This window comes from Leopardus geoffroyi, chromosome C3, assembly GCF_018350155.1.
Source record: "Leopardus geoffroyi isolate Oge1 chromosome C3, O.geoffroyi_Oge1_pat1.0, whole genome shotgun sequence".
Lineage (NCBI taxonomy): Eukaryota > Metazoa > Chordata > Mammalia > Carnivora > Felidae > Leopardus > Leopardus geoffroyi.
This window is the reverse complement of record NC_059338.1, coordinates 42,430,405-42,443,204: the sequence shown is the minus strand read 5'-3', so window position 1 is coordinate 42,443,204 and position 12,800 is coordinate 42,430,405. Positions and strand designations below refer to the sequence as shown.

Below are 12,800 nucleotides of genomic sequence, written 5' to 3'. Positions count from 1 at the left end.
AAACCAGGAAACAGACTCTTTTTTTTTTTTTAATTTTTTTTTTTTCAACGTTTATTTTATTTTTGGGACAGAGAGAGACAGAGCATGAACGGGGGAGGGGCAGAGAGAGAGGGAGACACAGAATCGGAAACAGGCTCCAGGCTCTGAGCCATCAGCCCAGAGCCCGACGCGGGGCTCGAACTCACGGACCGCGAGATCGTGACCTGGCTGAAGTCAGACACCTAACTGACTGCGCCACCCAGGCGCCCCGGAAACAGACTCTTAATAGAGAACACTCTGTTGGTTACCAGAGGGGAGATGGGGGCGGGGACTGGGGATGGGGATTAAAGAGTACACTTAACATGCTGAAAAAAATAAAATGAAATGAAATTAGTGCTCGCTTTGGCAGCCCATATACTAAAATTGGAACAATACAGAGAAGATTAGCCTGGCCCCGTACAATTCGTGCAAATTCGTGAAGCTTCCATATATTTGCGTCCTTCCCCCAGCAAACTGCTACCCTTTGCAGATTAACTCAGAGGAAACAATAGGAGTCAAAACACAACATGCCACACTGAATGATGAAATTGTGATATTTCGCTAGAAAGAATTTTTTTTTAATGAAATTAAAAAAATAAAAAGAGTCTCAGGTGATGGATGGGCACACGGCATCAGAGGTCGGGGGAACCCACAGCATCCAGACCAAGCCTTGACCAGAATCAGCCCCAGCTTTCACAACAGTGTTGCACACTGGAGCAGCCCCAGACCCCTCTCCATTCTCCACTCCTCAGACCCCCACCACAACCCACAGGGGCCACAGAAGGGGACTTTGGGGCTCTTTTACCTTGTTTTACTACACGCTGGTAAGGTCAGCATCGTCCTTTGAAGAACTTCCGCAGTGGTTGCAGGCTTGTACATCCCTTGTACTGCACCTGAAAGTACAACGCTGCAGGTGTCTGACGTCCTAATGTAGTTCTGCCTTTAGAAGCCAAGTAGAGACTGGAAAGCGAGGCTGAGGCGAGAAGAAAGTATCCTTTCTAAGTTCATAGCTATCCGATTATTAGCATAATCGCTCAGCACCTGGTCCTCAGGTTTATTGTGGGGGTGGGGCCTAAAATAATGTAAGGAAAGCACATAATGGGACTAAAGACCAGTTCTGTCCGCACTTGCTGCCTGTGGGGTGACCTTGTATGGTCCCCTGAGGTCATTGAGCCTCAGTCCTGGGTTAACCCGCTGACCCGACCACCTCATGATACCCAGATGCAGTAACGCGCGTGAAAGGATAGGACACCATAGAGATGTTTTATGTAAAAGAACACGACAGAATAAAGAAAACAAAACAAAATCGTTTGTCAGGTGGTATATTAGCGTCCTAGGCCAGCATAACAAAGTACCACAAACTGAACGCCTTAAAACAATGGACATTCATTATCTCTGGTTCTAGAGTCTGGAAGGCTAAAATCAAGGTGTTGGCAGAGTCCTGCTCCCCCTGAAGGTGCTAGGGAAGGAACTGCCCCATGCCTTTCTCATCTTCTGGTGGCCTCAGGAATTCTTTGGCTTGAGACTACATCACCCCAATGTTCCATGTTCACATGGCTCTTCCCTATGTCTTCACATTATTTTCCCTCCAGGTGTGTCTGTCCATTTCTAAAATGCACCTGGGGAGGCGTCTGGGTGACTCAGTTAAGCGTTCCACCTTGATCTCAGCTCAGGTCTTGATCTCAGGGTTGTGAGTTCGAGCCCACGCCTAGCGTGGAGATGACTTTTTAAAAAGGTGGTGGGGTGGGGGAGGGGTGCAGATAAAATGCACCTGGGATTTTGGTTTTATTCGAGTATGGTGAGCCAACAGATCAGGGGATGATTGCCATTGAAAACACGGTTTGTGGGGCACCTGGGTGGCTCAGTCGGTTGAGCGCCCAACTCTTGATTCTGGCTCAGGGTATGATCTCACATTTCATGAGTTCAAGCCCCACATGGGGCTCTGCACTGACAACGAAGAGCCTGCTTGGGATTCAGTCTCTCCCTGTCTCTGCTCCTCCCCCGCTTGTTCGCTCTCTCTCAAAATAGATAAAGAAGCTTTAAAAAAAGAGTACTCATTACGGTTTTCGTGGGAAGGGAGGAGGAAGGCAAGGTGAGCAAGCTGAGGAGGCTTAGGATTGGACAGTTAGAATAATTTCGGCAAGCTCTGGGCCGTGGGGATGGTCTCTAGATGGCTAGTACTTGGCCTCAAGGTGACTAGGAATATTCCCTCCTGGGATGTGAGAGCCAGATGGAGGAGGTGAAGTGTGGGCTCTGGAATGCTTAGTTTGCAAGGCAGGTCTCTGTGTAAGTCCTTTGCTATCTCTGGGAATTGGCCAATCATGGGAGGGCAGCTTCACCCCAGTCACTGAAGCTTCAGATGTCAGAGCATCAAGAATCCAGAAAATAAGAAAATATAATTAATATACTCTGTGTCCAGGGGCACCTGGGTGGCTCAGTCGGTTGAGTGTCCGATTTCGGCTCAGGTAATGATCTCGTGGTTCATGGGTTCAAGCCCCGCGTCGGGCTCTGTGCTGACAGCTCGGAGCCTGGAGCCTGCTTCGGATTCTGTGTCTCCTTCTCTCTCTGCCCCTCCCTGGCTCATGCTCTCTCTCTCTCTCTCTCTCTCTCTCTCTCTCTCAAAAGTAAATAAACATTAAAAAGAAAGTTTTAAGGGGCGCCTGGGTGGCACAGTCGGTTAAGCGTCCGACTTCAGCCAGGTCACGATCTTGCGGTCCCTGAGTTCGAGCCCCGCGTCGGGCTCTGGGCAGATGGCTCAGAGCCTGGAGCCTGTTTCCGATTCTGTGTCTCCCTCTCTCTCTGCCCCTCCCCCGTTCATGCTCTGTCTCTCTCTGTCCCAAAAATAAATAAATGTTGAAAAAAAAAATTAAAAAAAAAAAAAAAGAAAGTTTTAAATATACTGTGTCCAAATTTCCTTTTTCATAAGGGCAACAGTCATATTGAAGTAGGGCTCACCCTAATGACCTCAGTTTAACTTGGTTACCTCTGTGAAGACCCTATTTCCAAATAAGACCACTTTCTGAGGTATTGGAGAGTTCAACATATATTTTTTACAGGACTTAATTCAACCATACAGACGAGGAACAGTAAGCTTTTTCAGTAAAGGGGCTGATAGTGAATGTTTTAGGCTAGGGGGCCATAATTCCTCTGTCACAACTATTCAGTCGCTGTTGTAGCGGGAAAGCAGCCAAAGACAATATGTAAATAAATGAGCATGGTTGTGTTGCAATAAAACTTGATTTACAGAAACAGGCAGTGAGCCATACATGGCTCACAGGCCATACTTTACCAACCCCTTGATAGAGACAAATTTTCAAAACAAGAAAAAATGAGTGTAGATAGCCTTTCTGAGAGAGGGGATTCAGCCAGAGAAACAGAGGTCAGGAGCAAAATTTGAGTCCCCAGAAGTATTAGGGGTGAAGTCAAGGCAGGTCTAAGCCCAGGGTCTAGGCTCAGGCACGTGTGTTCAAAATGAGAGAAGACAGAGCAGGCTGGACCCCTCACAGGTGCTAGGCACTGATCCTACAGAAAGACCGAATGGCTTTGCCAAGATTCAAGGGTAGTGGAGGCCGGAAAACAAACACAGGTGATCTCACTGAGGCGGAGTTTGTAATCACAAACTTACACACCTCCCAGGCCGGGGGTCTGACTCCGGAAGACAAGACTATGGGGGCTGGGCATCTCGAGGGCCAGAGAGCCTGGACAGAGATTGTGGAGAGCGGAAACAGAGTCCATAATGTCAGGCTCGCCACTGAAACTTGTTTGGGGAAGGGGCTTTAGAAATACCCTCCCCACAAAAGCAGCCAAAGATGGGGCACCTGTACTGAGTTCACAAAGGCTCTCTGAATTGTGTTAAACAGCAATTAATAAGTAAACACTCAGGGTTGCAAAGAAATATAAACAGAAAGGTCAGGATACTAATGGCAAGTCGCTAATTGTGCTTGTTTAGCAGTATCATAAAACTTTACCCTCATTGGCCTGTCATCCTCACACCTCATTGAAAATCCATTAAAACAATGGCTGGGCCATTAACCCTGACTTGCAGGAAAAAGCTTCCCTTGGGCACAGTTTTTGACTAGGGTCCTTTCATTAATACTTCGTGTAATTGCTCGCTTGCGAGCTGGATAATTGTGATTACACACCGCTATTTAAATACTTAAATACGGAGGGCGAGCACCAGAGACTCTATCTTTTCTTTGCATCTTTTTAATAAATACAAGTGCAATCACCCCCTTCAGGCAAGATAATGTATTAAAACTTGAATTTTTAAAACAGACAAAAGTCCGATGGCTCCATTTACAAAAGAATTTGCCATAGGATTTCCTAAACAGTGAGTTCCCAGAGCAATCAAAACTGTTTGATTTACAAAATTTCAGTTTGCTAGGGTTATTTTCCATCTTACAACCCGAGCACAAAGGTTATATGTCAGAAAGAAACATGACTGCTAGTAAGCACCCTAGTGACTGCTACACGAGAGAGCTAAAGGCTTGCATTTATAAGCAAGGTGGCCAGAAGGAATATTTTAAAGACACCTTGAAGATCAGCCTCAAAGCCCGGGATAGGGCTGTTGACCTGCCCGGACATGCAAGGCAGATAGGGGAGCCACGGGGGTCACCAGTCAGAGAAGAGCAGGTGGAGAGGCCAGACTGCAATCTGGAGCTACTACAGATAGACATGCCTCCCGTGCGTACAGAGGGGAAAGCCCTGGTTACCGCCATTCCCTAGCCGTACACGGTGAGACAAACCTACCCAGCACCCCTTCAGACACGGCCTGATGTAAAGCTCGGGGGAATATTAAAGACTTTGCTGATAAAACAGTGGCTTCTCTTTCAGGATTCCATCGGCTTCCATGGCTCTGCATTAAAAACCAACCACATGAAACTGCAATATGCCATCTTGCAGGTGTGTGGCAACAAAGTCTGTAGGCTCAGTCGAGTAGTAACTTGTGACTAAGGATTGCTAAGAAATGGGTTTTGCTAACGATTACTCTTTGAGTTGTGGTTTTTAGAGTAAATCCACGGCTACCCCCTCTATTGGCTGCACACTCGCTCGCTTGCATTTCCTGATGCTTCTGTGAGGCAGACAGAAAGGTGCAGCAATGACGTGGTGAGCCGTGCCCAGTAGTCTCCCCACACAAGCGTAGTTCCATTTGTGGCCATCAGTTGTCTAAGCCAGAAGAAAAAGCCACCTGGCCTGCTGGCTCCCAGGATTTAATGCACACACACCACCAGTAAAATGTGCACATGAAGCGTGGGGCGCTGGAGAGAATTGCAAATGTTTTATTTGCAAAATGAGAACACTTGATCAATAATCTGTCATCTGCTAAGACCAACATATTAACACCGACAAAGTCAGAAGGAGAATCTCCATGCATTCCCTCCCACAAGACAGGCATTACATTCACCTTATATATTAAAATATATGATTCACATTTTTCTCATTTTGCTGCACATTGGTGAAAATGTTCCTTGGGAAACTACAAACATCAGTGCAATAACAGGGACAGACAGAGTGACAGAGTTTGGAAGCCATTCCCCAGACCTTTGCTGTCCAATTCAGTGGCCCCTAGTCACATGGGGCTATTGAGCACCTGCATTGTGGCTGGTCTGAACTGAGGTGGGATGGCATTGTAAAATTCACACCAGATTTCAAAAACATAGTACAAAGAAATGTATGTCTTTTTATATTGATTACATGTTAAAATGATCATTGATGGGGTTTCAGAGCGGTGGGGGTCTAGAGCTGACAGCCAAGAAAGAATTCTTGAGACATCTTTGGGGCCAAAAGGTGATTTTATTGAACCATGGATAGGGACAGGACCCATGGGCCGAAAGAGCTGCACTAGGGTTGTGAAGAGTGCCTGGTTATATACTATGGAGCTGGGGGAGGTAAAGGCAAAAGAGAGGCCTCCAGAAGGACTTTCATATGCTAAAGAGGACCCATAAGATACCTGGGGCCTGGCTGTAGTCCAGCGGTTATTTTCTTTCTGGTAAGTCATTAACATTAAGACAGTAGGAGGTTCCTAGAGAAATGTGATATTCTGTGTACCTCCAGTACTTGTCAATGGGCTGCAGGTTATAAGGAAATTTAATTTTACCTACCATTTTCTTCTCGCCTTTGTTCCCCACATCACTGTGGAGGGGAGGGTGATGTTGGGGCTCCAGGAAACTAAGTCTATAGGTTTTTGGAGATTAGGCCACTGTTAAGATTGCCGTTTTCTTGTAATTTACTAAGACATTTGTAAACTGATGGAGACTCTTGTCCTGTGTGACTGTGATCTCTATCAGTTAATCATTGGTTTTTCCCCTTTCTTTTGTTCTTGAACAGCCAGGAGTGCCTGAGGGATATCATACTTATCCAATGGTGGGGGGGGGGGGGGGGGGGGGGCGGGAGCATTTGCAGTGTATTAGCTTACCTTATGCTCCCTCATCAATAATATTTTGGCTGTATTAATACATCATTAAAGTGAATTAAACATGTTTTTTACTTTATTAAAAATGGGCCTACTAGAAAATTTTAAATTACTGTGTGGCTTACATTATATTTCTATTGAACAGTGCTGCCTAGATGGTCAGCCTCATTTGGAGAATATTATATGCCATGGAGGTCGATTACAGCTTCTGAGTATATGTATATATATCTTATATATTTGGCATTAAAGTACCGAATAAATAGGACTTGGATTGATGTTTCTACACAGGGCCGGGAAGTTATGACTATGAGAACATTAATATGTTCAAGACAGACTGGTCCTCGGGCAATTTTACTTACTGTTCCAGACTATACATTTAATGCCCATTGCGGCCACAAGAGGGCAGTAGCGTATATAAAAATGTGAGCTTTTACCCAACTATTAACTGCGAAAACCCCACAGGCAGAACCATTACAAGGCAAGCATTCAGTAATTATTAGAGCTGATCCTTTCCCTCCTTCTTAAGTGCCATCTGCCCTGGGAAGAGGAAGAGACCACAGAGGACTGGAAGGCCCTTAAACTATGAGGCTCAGACAAAGCAGCAAAGCAGGAAAGCCATTCCATGTGAGAGAAATCATATTCAGAGACAGATGTTCAAAACCCCAGGGAGTAGAGTCAGATTTACCTTCCTGGCTCTGCTACTAAGAAAGTGTGTGGCCAAAAGCAAGTCACTGGGTCTCAGTTTCTTCCTCTGTGACATGAGGTGGAGTGAGATGAACTTTAATGCACCCTCCAACTTCAGCTTCCTTACTTTCAAGAGTAAACCCTGCAGGCCTGATGTTATTGTAGATTTAATGGGAAGTCAGAGTGAGCAGTAATTCAAAGACTTGCAGGGACAATGGTACTATAGATTCACACCTGGAGGCCCCCTGTGCTCCAAACACTTAACAATAACAGATAAAACACAAAAAATTTTAAGTCAAAGCCTTACTCAAAAGGATGCACATCTCCAAAGATCAGAACAGCAGGGACATGGCACTGTAAGCTGGGTGATGCTGTGGGATCATGAGTCTCCAGGGCAAGAAGCAGGCAGAGGTGGTAAGGAGCTTTTCTGTTATGGTGAGATGGGGAATACCACATGAGGAGGTGTCCCCAAACCAGGGACCGTATGGGGATCCCACACCCAAGAACCAGGGGCATAAAATGCATAACTGCTTCCAGAGCTGAGACTTACACCAAATTTCTTAGCCCCACATGAAGAAGAACTGGTTCCCTGGCCCAGTGACAGGATCAGCAGCACTCCCACATTATGACAGCATTGACACTGGAGCGGACACTAGGAAATCTGGTTCTAAGCTGGGGGCTATGAAGACCAAGAGGAAGTAACTGTAAAACCACAGTTTGGGGGGATGAGCATGACAGAGATCAAAATAACGAATAATAACTCCCCCAAGAGAAAGACTAAAAAAGGCAGCCAACACCCAAAAAGCAAATAATTCAGTTAAGAAATGGGCAGAAGACACAAATAGACGTTTTTCCAAAGAAGACCTACAGATAGCTAACAGGCGCATGAAAAATGCTCAATATCACTCATCTTCAAGGAAATACAAATCAAAACCATGATGAGATACCACCTCACACCTGTCAGAATGGCTAACATTAACAACACAGGAAACAACAGCTGTTGGCAGGGATGCAGAGAAAGGGGAGCCCTCTTAAACTGTTGGTAGGAATGCAAACTGGTATAGCCACTCTGGAAAACAGTACAGAGGTTCCTCAAAAAGTTGAAAGTAGAACTACCCTATGACCTGGCAATTGCACTACTAGGTATTTATCCAAAGAATACAAAAATACTGATTTGAAGGGACACATGCACCATGATGTTTTTATAGCAGCATTATCAACAATAGCCAAACCATGGAAAGAGTCCAACTGTCCATTGACTAATGAATGAATAAAAAAGATGTGGTATATATATATACAATGGAGTCTTACTCAGCCATCAAGAAGAATGAAATCTTGCCATTTACAATGACATGGATGCAGCTGGAGTGTACTATGCTAAGTGAAATAAGTCAGTCAGAGAAAGACAAATACCATATGATTTTACTCATTTGTGATATTTAAGAAATGAAACAGGTGAACATAGTGTGGGAAAAAACAAGAGAGACAAACCATAAAATAGACTCTTAACTATAGAGAACAAACTGAGGGTTGTCAGAAGGGAGGTGCATGGGGGATGGGCTAAATGGGTGATAAATATTAAAGAGGGCACTTGTGATAAGCACTGGGTATTATATGTAAGTTATATGTAAATTCTACTCCTGAAACTAATATTGCACTATGTGTTAATTAATTAGAATTTAAATAAAAAATTGCAACAAAAAAAGTTGACTGCCTACATGAAACTTACATTCTAGTGGAAATGACAATTACTAAAAATTATATAATATGCCAAGTAGTAACAAGTGTTATGAAGAACTGTTGAGAATCCTCAAAGATAGAACAGAATGATTAACAACTATATGTAGAAACAAATTATGAAACAACAAATATGCAAAATTTTAAAAAGCAAGTAATAAAAAGAAGACAATTGAAATGAAAAATTATAGATTTTGAAATACATAAACTCAGTAGTGTTGGGTAAACACTAAGAAGTCATAATGAAATACAGAGTCATTTATTAGAAGGCAGTACTAAAGAAATCACACATAATGCACAAATCTCACAAAAATAATCTCACAAAAAGAGAACATGTTATATATATATATATATATATATATATATATATATATATATATATATAGTTAAGATATATAGAATGTAGAATTATAGTGGTTAAGAGGCATAGAATGTAGACTGGCAAGCACCAACATACAGTTAATATTAATTAAAAGAAAAGAATAGAAGAAATGTGAGAGAAGTGATACCTACACAGATAATACCTGAAGTTTTCCAGTATTAACATTAGAATTCAGTAAGAATTCTAGATATGGATATATAGGAACTTGTATCTTCATTATGTTGTATTTAGGTGCCCACACATCATACTGAAACTACAAAACATGTAAGGATAAAGGAAAAAGTCATACTTGAGAAAAATAAGACTGTCTACAAAAGAAAGAAAATCTGATGGTAGCAACATCATCAGCAACAGTTGCCAAAAAACATGGAACTCTTGCAAAGTGCTGAAAATTGCCAATCAACATAGGATTCTATACCCAGCTAAAATATAGATTTTTTTTTTCAGGCACTCAATAATTAAAAGAAATAATGGTCCATAGGTCGCAGGTAAAAGAATTAGTAAGGAATGAAATCACAATGAAAATTACAAAAATTTGGAATGGAACAACAAAATCACAACATATCTGAACAACAGTAACAATAATGGCTATGATATGTTGCTTCTGGCTTTGTGCCAAGAATTACTTTAGAAATTTCCCAAGTAGTATATCTCTAAGCCCTCAAAGTCAGGAAATGAACTGGGTATTAATAAGTCCTGTGTAAGGATGAGAAAACTTTCTGGTAGAACAAAATAATCATGTGGCTATGGACTAAATGTTTGTGTCCCCCTAAATTCATATGTTGAAGCCCTAATCCCCAGTACAATGGTATTAGAGGTGGGACCTTGCAAGGATAATTAGGTTTAGATGAAGTTATGAGGCTGGAGCCCCCATGATGGGAGTAGTGTGACCTGATCAGAAGAGGAAGAGACCCCAGTGCTTCCTCTCTCTGCCATGTGAGGATATAGTAAGAAGGTAACCATCTGCAAACCAGGAAGAGGGCTCTCACCAGAATCCAAACATGCTGGCACCCTGGCCTCAGACTCCAGAGCTGTCAGAAATAAATGTCCACTGTTCAAGCCACCTCCTCTATGGTATTTTGTTATAGCAGCTCAAGCTGACTAAGACACATGCATAACAGTCTGGGTCTGTACAAAGATAGGGAGGCAGCCAAAGAAGCAAGAAGGCAGGTATAGATGGGTTTTACTGACCCTTAGGAATAAGAATAGGGGGCCTGTGCCAGAAACAAACAGATGTTTGACAGGCAGGAGGGGGAGGCAATTTAATTCTCAAGTATTTCATGCTGGCGATGCCCCTTTGCCCTACTCACCTTCCTTCTAGGCCCCCTGAGTTTGCTCCATTTTAAACACTATAATATCAGGAAGACCTGTCCAGCTTTTAGCCTGGACTGGATTTCTTTGTGTGTGTGTGGGGGGGGGGGGGGTGTTGTTGTTGTTGTTTGATGTTTTATTTATTTTTGAAAGAGAGCACAAGTGGGGAAGGGGCAGAGAGCGAGGGGGATAGAGGATCCGAAGTGGGCTCCGTGCGTGCAGCGGCAAGCCCCTTGCGGGGCTCGAACTCACAAACCGTGAGATTATGACCTGAGCCGAAGTCAGATGCTCAACCGACTCAGCCACCCAGGCACCCCTGGACTGGGTATTCAACTGTAAACAAAGAGGCATTTACAGGAAACAACCACACACTCGGACTGAGGCCCCCAAGCCTGGCTGCACCCAGAAATCTCCTGAGGAGCTTTCAAAGATACCAATGTCTTCCCCCCAAGATTTGCATTCCATTGATCTCAGGTGCTACCTGGGCAATAAGATTTAAAAATAAATAAATAAATAAATAAATAAATAAATAAAAGTACTGTCGTTCAACCAAAGCTGAGAACCAATGGCCTAGAGGTGGGTAAGACGAAGGAAAACGTTCTTGCTGAATGTGGTGACAGGGACTTATCAGCCTCTTCAACACCCAGGACCAGTGCTTTGGCAAACCTCACTGGCTACTGTTCTGACACCTTCAGGAACTGGTTCCCCTTTCCTTTAAGGAAAAGTGTCCTCTTCTCTGAAATCAGAAAAGAGGAAGCATAGAGCATTTGTCAGCAAAACTAACAATCTCCCCGAGTGGAGGAGGGGAGTTGTCTCTTCCCTTGGCATGGACAGAGTTAAGGCCAGCAGCCTAGAATAAGGGTGGTGTGGGGAAACAGTTCGGTTCCTCCTGTGCACGGCCTCACAAGGAAATGACCCAGACGACATACGATCTGTGAAACCTCATCCCCTGGGGTCTAGAAAGCACTTCCCCCTCCTCCCCTCTGCCCCCTCCCTCTCTCTTTGCTCCCTCTCTCCCTCTCCCCACCCCCACTTCTGTCCCAGGGTTCTCTAAATCCTGAGCTGGCCCTTCTTCACACGTCCCCAACTCCCCCAACTCGCACCTCATTAGGCAGGCCCCCAGCAGCCCGAGGCCTCTGGCCATTGCTCTCTGCCGCCCACATACACCCTCATCCATGCCATCCCTGCCAGCTCAGGGTCCTGGGCGCTCAGGTCCTTAGCCACTACCCAGGGGAACGCCTGAGTTTTCGATGGGACCTCTGTCGACCACCTGCCCGTCTCACAGAAGGAATTCGTCCTAAGTCACCTGCCAGGTGTTGACTGAAGCACATTCTCAGGTTTGTGACTCCCAGTCCGCTGATTGTACAAACCCCACCTCCTTAGCAGACACTGCAGGTCTTCCGTTGGCCCCGCCCTGTCCCTCCCTGTCACCTATCTGCCTGGGCTTCGGCTGTCCACCCCACACACGAGGCTGCCGTCCCCCCACTTCCTCTCGGGACTGACTTCAAACTTCAAACTGACTCAAACCTACTTCCTGCTCTCTTCTTCTGAAAATTCCTTCTTCCTCCCACCCCTGCTCCCCCTCTGTGGCCATATCTAGGTCCTCAGGGCTCTCCTAGCACGTGAACTCTCTGCCTTGCCCGCCTTCCTCTCTCTTCCCCCTTGATTTCATCTTGGGCCCCTAGCAGGAAGCAGAAACCGAAAAGAACCATGAGGTGGCTGTGCCCAGTTTGTCACTGGACTCGCCCCACCGTGCCCACCCAGTACCTAGCAGGTACCTAGGAAAAGGAAGCTGCTGTCCGAGCAGCCCAGGAGAGAAAGAGCATTCTGGCCAAGAGGGACGGCCTGCTTCCTGACAAGTGTCTGCCACTCAGACATCCCCAGGGGCACACATCTCACCCAGACCTTGGGGCCTGTCCCACCTGCCAGGTAAGTTCTTTCCTTCACTGGACACAGAGGTACAGCCTTCTCAGGGCTCCCAGGGAAGTGGGCCGCACGGACAGGTAAACAAGTGTGACCACATAGGTAGCGGACATTTGCCATGAAGCAGAAGGCAGTCGGGGGGAAGGCACTGAAGCGAGAGGGAGCCTCTGTGGCACCCAGGCAGCTGGAGCCTCACTCTCCAGACTGAGGCTTCTGGCCATGGTTCCCCTTCACCTCCCCTTGGCCTCAGACTCTCACACTCTCTCCTGTGCCTGCAGCTGAGTCCCGGTTCTCTACCCGCCCCTCTGCTTTTCTCTCTCTGGCACTCTTTCA

General features: G+C 45.3%; 1 long non-coding RNA gene and 1 pseudogene across 36 annotated transcripts in view; one reads left to right on the top strand and one right to left on the bottom strand.

The window, feature by feature from the left end:
* The window catches only part of LOC123584917, a 139,641-nt gene that overhangs the window by 105,284 nt on the left and 21,557 nt on the right, over window positions 1–12,800 (bottom strand). For 34 of the 36 annotated variants that reach the window (XR_006705750.1, XR_006705748.1, XR_006705751.1 and 31 more), the window contains one exon: window positions 824–911. This is a non-coding gene — a long non-coding RNA (uncharacterized LOC123584917). Of the gene's footprint in view, window positions 1–823; window positions 992–12,800 lie in introns of all 36 variants that reach the window. The other 2 variants (XR_006705747.1, XR_006705757.1) reach the window with 1 other exon arrangement.
* On the top strand, window positions 373–473 carry LOC123587085 (annotated as a pseudogene).